Below are 7,596 nucleotides of genomic sequence, written 5' to 3'. Positions count from 1 at the left end.
GCCTAGTTCTCTCGGCGGTGACGGCTACGCTGCACGCGACTTCTCAAGGGCGCGCGCCACTAGGGGGCGCCCTGGGCAGCTGGCGCGAGGCTTGTTGACCGAGCGGCGGTTGGTGGCGCGAGACTCTCTCGCGCCGTGTGTGACGCGTTCACAGGAAGAAGGGGGTGGGCGGGAGGAGCTGGGGACACCGAGGGGGGCGGGGGGAGAGTGCGGGCCGGGGCTGCCTGAGAGGAACGAAGCGGGTGGGAGGGGGAGCGCGATGTGAAGCCCCTACACGGCCCGGCCGGGCAGGCGGCGCCGCCTGGGAATGTGCGTCTGGCAGACGCGGCGACAGGTGAGCCACGGGGCGGCTGAGCGACCGGGCCCCTTCCCCGCGCGGTGCGTTCCGGCCCCCTGAGCGCCCGGCGCGTGGAGAGGCGGCCGGGCCCGCGGCCTGCCCCCAACTGCTAGTGACTCCGGCAGCGCTTCCCCGCGCGCGCCCGCAGCCGCTGCAGGAGGCGGGTGCGGGGCCGCGTAACCGCCCTCCCCCCCGCCAGTTCCCCGCGCGGGGAGGGGTCGGCGGGGGTCGCGAGCTGCAACTTGCCCGGGTCCGGGCGCGCTGCTGTTAAACCTGCCTGTCTGGGTCACTCAGATCCCCCCTCCCCGCACCCGTCCGTGTCACATGGGGCCGCTGCCTCAGACACAACACTGGCCAGGGCAGAGCCGGAGTGGTGCAGCCCGGATCCCGGCCCCGGGGCAGTGCGGGGACAAGAGCCCGTGGCACGGGCCAACCCCCCGCCCTCGCTCCCCGCTCCGCAGCACCCACACGTCCGGGCAGCGAGCTAGAGCAGCATGCGTCTGTCTGCGGCTTCCCAGCCTGTCTGTCACGGCGATGAGCCTGTGTAAGTGTGGCATAGCTGAAAGGAAGGGGTCTGCCTGTGGGAATACAGGCTCGCAGTGTTTCAGTACGCGCTCGGTGTGTTTCCTGACGCCACTCTCCCCCGCTCACCCTGCTGCCTTGTTTTGCTACCGCCTTAGCAGTGAATCGACCCAGGATAGTAAGCAACAGCTGATGAGAAAAAATGCGCATTGTTACTCTTAAATTGGGGATTGTGGGAGCGAAGAGTGGTCAGTGCTGAGTGTCTAGGTTTGTTGACATCAATCGAACACTGCAAGATTTCATCGTTTTTAATGTGTTGCTGCTGCTCATGTCTAAAATACTACCAAATAATGAAAGATAAAGATTCCTTGTGTGTGTTTGTGGATAAGATTCAGATGTTTGTTCTTGAAGCACTTTTCCTTTCCTTTTTATTTTAAGAGCCAGGTCTAATGTGAAAATTCAATTGCATAATCCAAAAAAAGCAGGAGACTATTGATAGTAATTATGCTGTCCAAAATGTGTAGAAAAATAAGCTCACATAGAGATGGTTTAATTACCTGTAGCTGCCAGAGGTCATAGTTAACATAGAACTATTCCAGAGACTAGCCTATTAAGAGTCAAGATAATTAACACACAAATCCAAAATCTCTGCAGACCTCTTCCTTTGCTATCTTGTCTCATGTGTGTTGTTAGTGGCCCCACATCACATTGGTCTTTTGTTCTATCCCTTTCTTTCGCTGGATTATTTGACTGAATCTCTTAACTTGTTAGTGAATAATTCCTCCCTATCAAACTGGAGGTCATTGGTAGGACAGCATTAGGAAACAAACTCCTTACAGCACCTGCCTTGTTCTTGGCTTGTGAATAATTAATGATTCTTAACTACTTTGCACATGTTTGTTTTTAAGGGGTAAGAATTCAGGTAGCAAAAAATGGCTTAACAAATATTTAGAATCCTTGTAGTAAAATGTCTGACTTCTTGTGGATAGCACATTTGTCTTCAATGTTATTCAGTAGATCACTATTCCCTGTATTACTGGTCAAATATAGTAGTGATCAGGGCTTTCTGGATGGTGTATTTAATTTTCCCTTCCTATTGACCAATGAAATATAGGTATATTGTGGGGGGATAGCACTGTCTCTGGGCACTGGGCTTCAGGCTATCTTGCTGTTGACTCCCTTGACCTAGAAGGTACTGGTCTAGAGAAGGTTTCAGAGTGGTAGCTGTGTTCCTCTGTATCAGCAAAAAGAACAAGGAGTACTTGTGGCATCTTAGAGACTAACAAATTTATTTGGGCATAAGCTTCATGGGCTAAAACCCACTTCATCGGATGCATACAGTGGAAAATACAGTAGGAAGATATATATACATAGAGAACATGAAAAAATGGGTGTTTCCATACCAACTCTGAGACTAATCAATTAAGGTGGGCTATTATCAGCAGGAGGGGAAAAAACTTTTGTAGTGATAATCAGGATGGCCCATTTCAAACAGTTGACAAGAAGGTGTGAGTAACAGTAGGGGAAAAATTAGCATGGGGAAATAGTTTTTACTTTATGTAATGAGCCATCCACTCCCAGTCTTTATTCAAGCCTAACTTAATGGTGTCCAGTTTACAAATTAATTCCAATTCTGCTGTTTCTTGTTGGAGTCTGTTTTTGAAGTTTGTTTGTTGGAGAATTGCAACTTTTAGGTCTGTAATTGAGTGAACAGGGAGGTTGAAGTGTTCTGCGACTGGTTTTTGAATGTTATAATTCTTGACGTCTGATTCGTGTCCATTTATTCTTTTGCGTAGAGACTGTCCGGTTTGGCCAATGTAAATGGCAGAAGGGCATTGCTGGCACATGCTGGCATATATCACATTGGTAGATGTGCAGGTGAACGAGCCTCTGATGGTGTGGCTGATGTGAATAGGTCCTATGATGGTGTCCCTTGAATAGATATGTGGACAGAGTTGGCAACGGGCTTTGTTGCAAGTTAGGTTCCTGGGTTAGTGTTTTTGTTGCGTGGTGTGTGGTTGCTGGTGAGTATTTGCTTCAGGTTGGGGGGCTGTCTGTAAGTGAGGACTGGCCTGTCTCCCAAGATCTGTGAGAGTGAGGGATTGTCCTTCAGGATAGGTTGTAGATCCTTGATGATGCGCTGGAGAAGTTTTAGTTCGGGACTGAAGGTGACGGTTAGTAGCGTTCTCTTACTTTCTTTGTTGGACCTGTCCTGTAGTAGGTGACTTCTGGGTATTCTTCTGGCTCTGTCAATCTGTTTCTTCACTTCAGCGGGTAGGTATTGTAGTTTTAAGAACGCTTGATAGAGATGTTGTAGGATGTTATAGGCGTTTGTCTCTGTCTGAGGGATTGGAGCAAATGCGGCTGGATCTTAGTGTCATGTCAGATTTTTCACATGGTTACTGTTTTAGCTACTCTAAGAAACAAATATTAAGAGTTAGGCCAGTAAGTGTAAAAATAGGATTTGCAGCAGGTAGAGAAATTTAGTTACCACTGTGAGGCAAAAAAAAAGAAAAAGGTAAATTCACTTGTCCTCAGCAGTTAGTGAAAGATAAATGTGCTTGATCCCACTATGCATTTTCCCAATTTAATCTTTGCTAAATAGTAATAATTTTACAAAGGAGAATATTTTCCCCTCCTTGAATTAGATATTTACAAAAAAAAAAAAAAATTTGACAGATATATTTTCCTTTCTGAGAGTTCCTGACTCTTATTAGCAGAAGTTTTGGGTAGTAGGTGTATAGGGAGGGAACTAAATCTCCTAATACTGAAAATTCTTCATTAAAGGAATACTATTGGGACCAGACTGGTGGTAGTTCTGTGCTCTCCAGGGGGAGCAGCAGAACAAGAGGAAAGGGAGCAGAAAAAATGAGACCTGCCATGGAATTGTTCAGGGCCTTGAGAGAGAGCAACTTGAATGCAGAAAGAAATGGCCTGAGCACCATGCAAGGAAGATGATTTCTTTGGGACCCTATGTAAATATATTATATGAGTTACTCTAGCTTTTTCATTGAAAAAAAATTACGTAGCACTTTCTGTACTTCGTTGTGCCTATCTTCTCCATTTTGGAAAACAGACGATATTGCAATTGAAAATACTAATATTGTCAGGAATGGAGGATTCTTGTTATGTGCTGCCAGCTAAGTTTAAGGATGGTGCACTGGCAATCATGGTGTAGAAATCCAAAATAATATAGTGTGTGGACCTGGGGGAGAAAGATTTGGTCATTCCACTTGCCAGCTCCTTCAGAAGAAAGGAATGTACAAGATAGCTTTAAATTCCGTGGGTTGGGGAGCACATTCACTATAGGCCTCTGTTCTCAAAACTGACTGAAGAGTATCACTGCTTTGGAGTTGCACATTGTGGCTGTTCGATCCATCTGAGGGGTATCTGAAGCTTGGTATATCAATTGGAATGCTTCCTGATGAGCTTTCACTCTTTCTGATATAATTGACTAGCAGAGGCAGTCCACAGTCACATTGTGGATCACTGCAAAATTTGACTCTGAGGAGGCTAAAAAGTGGTGACTTATGAAACTTAGGGCTTGTCTGCACTTACAGCTGCCTTGCTGTAGCACTTAGTGAAGATGGTACCTATGCTGATGGAAGAGCTTCTCCTGTTGGGTGTAGGTACTCCACCTCCTCAACAGGTGGTAACTTTTTGTCTAGAAGCGCTGAGCAATGTAGATATATCAAAATAAGTTTGTAGTGTAGACCAATGCTTACTTTTCATTCTAAAGTTTTGAGTCTCTCACTTGGTAGTTTGTCTGCCACAGTCCTGAGAATGTTTGTCAGAAACCAGACTGCTTTGCTATAAGAAAAGAGAGCTGACTGCACTACTTGGGTTTTTGGGTCTTTGTATGTTGTTCACCATGTTTCCTAACCATTGATACCTGGTCGAATCACAACTCCTCGTATCTGGCTTGTCTGAATTCAGCTACCACCATTTCAGCTTCTTGATTTATGGAGGATAGGCGATTACAGTAATCCTGGCAATGGGGAAACTAATAGCAGATGAAAAAATACTGCATTAGGCACATATTCAAGCATGACCATTCTAGCAGATACAAAGAGATTGCCTGGGATCCCAGAATTTGAGGGATCCCGTGAGCACATGCACTCATCCCTCAAGCTTCTACCCGTCCTAGCATTGAGGGTATAAACAGCTCCACTGCTCCATAATGGTCCCCAGTTCCTTTCCTTGTATTTCAGCAAAAGCAAAAACTTTCCTTTTTTTTTAAACTTTTTTTTTGGTCTTACTGCAACTTGTGTTAATGGTTTTGTTGGGGGGCAAAGGAAAGGGAATTAATTTAGAGCTTCAGATTATGTTATTGTTGCTGTCAGTGGTGGATCCAGTTTAGAAGAAGATGAAATTTCTCTAAAAATGTTCTTGCACGCACAATTTTCCTTCATCAAGTGGTCATGAATAGTGACTTCTCTTGGCTATGACCTGTGAGGTGTGCATGGCTTTTTCCCATTGAGCATAGAAGTCCGTCTCTTTTAATGAAAGAGGCTGTGAAATACGGTTTCAAGAAAGTCTTCTGTTAAAGGGGACTGTCCCAGCACTAATGTGGCTCAGAAAATCATAATGCCAAAGCTGCAGTGGTTTTACGGGCTGAAAGGGTTTGCACAAAAGAAAGATCAGTCCATATATCCTCTTCTAAAGAGCACCAGAGACTCTGGGAGTTGGGAAGGGTGCAACTGGCTTTCTCCTAAAGGCTCTGTGCTAGGAGGGAGAGCTCTGCTAGCATTTGGGCATGTGGATTGGCCTGTGAGGTCAGTCTCCCTAGAGCAGGGGTTCTCAAACTGGGGGTTGGGACGAGGTTATTACAGGGGGGTTGCGAGCTGTCAGCCTCCACCCCAAACCCTGTTTTGCCTCCAGCATTTATAGTGGTGTTATGCGTTAAAAACACTTTTTTATATATTTAAGGAGGGTTGCACTCAGAGGCTTGCTATATGAAAGGGGTCACCAGTACAAAAGTCTGAGAACCCCTGCCCTAGAGCCTGGGAGTCCCGTTTCCTCAGATCTGGGCCACTTGGTACTATCTCTGCATATTGACTGTGGAATTCATTTGCCTGAACCCTTACAAACTGAACTCTTAGGACCCCACTGGATGGGTTGGCAGAAGAGGTGGACTGTCCTTTGCATTGAATCCAGTGATACCAAAATTGTTATTTCTTCTTAGAAGACTTTGAGAAGAATAAGATATGCAGATGGCAGCATGCCTGATAGCTCCAGATGACTGTAAGGTCCTCCTTAATGGTGTCCTGCAAAGATGGGTGGTCGGCAGTTTGTGCCATTTGGGTGTGATGCATGTTTGTTTGTTTCTCCTGTATTATGTAAAAAGTGGTATGTAAGATTTGTTTTATCTGTTTGTGTTTTACAATAGAAATTTGGGACACGGTGGTTTTCTTGGACTGGAGAGCTGGTAAGACTGACAGATAAAACAGTAGTAAAATCAGATTGAGAGCAGAAGCCATTTTTATTCAGACTATATTTAAAGAGATGCTGTTGAGTTGTATTTCTGGAATTGTCCAATTTAAAAACTGCTTCTAATAAAGCAGCCTTTAAATATTATAAGAATGGCCATATTGGATCAGACCAATGGTCCATCTAGCTCAGTATCCTGTCTTCTTACAGTGGCCAGTGCCAGACGATTCAAAGAGAATGAACAGAACAAGGCAATTATTGAATGATTCATCCCTTATCTAGTCCCAGCTTCTGGCAGTCAGAGGCTTAGGGATACCCAGAGCATGGGGTTGCATTCCTGACCATTAGGGATGTAAATATCCATTTAAAGCAACAGAGAGTCCTGTGGCACCTTTAAGACTAACAGATGTATTGGAGCATAAGCTTTCGTGGGTGAATGCCCACTTCGTCGGATAACAAGCATCCGACGAAGTGGGCATTCACCCATGAAAGCTTATGCTCCAATACATCTGTTAGTCTTAAAGGTGCCACAGGACACTCTGTTGCTTTTTACAGATCCAGACTAACACGGCTACCCCTCTGATACTTAATATCCATTTAAAAAGTTAAGCATTTAAACAATTAAAATTATGTCATTTAAACAGTTAACCGATTAAAGGGAAAGGGGCCGGATTGGCTGGCCAGCACGGGTGGGGGTCTAACAGTTAGGGTCGGATAACCAGTAAGACTAAAGCTTAGTATTTTACATTCCCTACTGGCCATTTTGTCTAATACCCATTGATGGACCTATCCATGAACTTGTCTAATTTTGAACCCCGTTATGCTTTTTGGCCTTCACATCATCCCCGGCAATGAGTTCCCATTGTGTGACGAAGTACAGTAAACCCTTGTTGGTAGCAACATGTTGGCGCCCTTTTTCTATGTTGCTCCTAAGCGGTTGTTGCTGTTATGGGGAGTGTCATGTGACCAAAGACCTATGAAGAGTTAAGAGTGTTTTGGAAGGTGTGGGTCAGCCATGTTGAGGAAGGGTATTGAGGAGTGTGAGGTGGAGGAATGGGAAACCCTGGATTTGGCAGGGGAGCCCCCAATCGGCAAAATGGCTCAGTGAGCCTGGCTGCCGACAGGCTGAGGATGCTCTCACTGGCAGCTTCATGCTCACCCTGGTGAGGGAGGGATGGGTGGCTGGGGAAGGCACCTGTGCAATGGGAGTGTGTGTGTGTGTGTGTGTGTGTGTGTGTGTGTGTGTGTAGGGGGGAGGGGGTGGCTCCTTGCATGGACAGAGGAGTTGGAAGTGGTGAAGGAGATAG

The 7,596-nt window shown here is 45.9% G+C and overlaps 1 protein-coding gene across 1 annotated transcript in view; it reads left to right on the top strand.

Annotated features, from left to right (window-relative positions):
• Positions 1–206: 206 nt before the first annotated feature.
• REV1 (REV1 DNA directed polymerase) overlaps positions 207–7,596 on the top strand; it is a 100,263-nt gene continuing 92,873 nt past the window's right edge. Inside the window, exon 1 of the mRNA XM_034757972.1 lies at positions 207–334. The gene's annotated coding sequence lies outside the window, so the exon portion shown is untranslated. The remainder of the gene's footprint in view (positions 335–7,596) is intronic.

Source organism: Trachemys scripta, chromosome 1, assembly GCF_013100865.1.
Source record: "Trachemys scripta elegans isolate TJP31775 chromosome 1, CAS_Tse_1.0, whole genome shotgun sequence".
NCBI lineage: Eukaryota > Metazoa > Chordata > Testudines > Emydidae > Trachemys > Trachemys scripta.
Note: the sequence above shows the minus strand (reverse complement) of the source record. Positions and strands in the feature narration are given on the sequence as shown.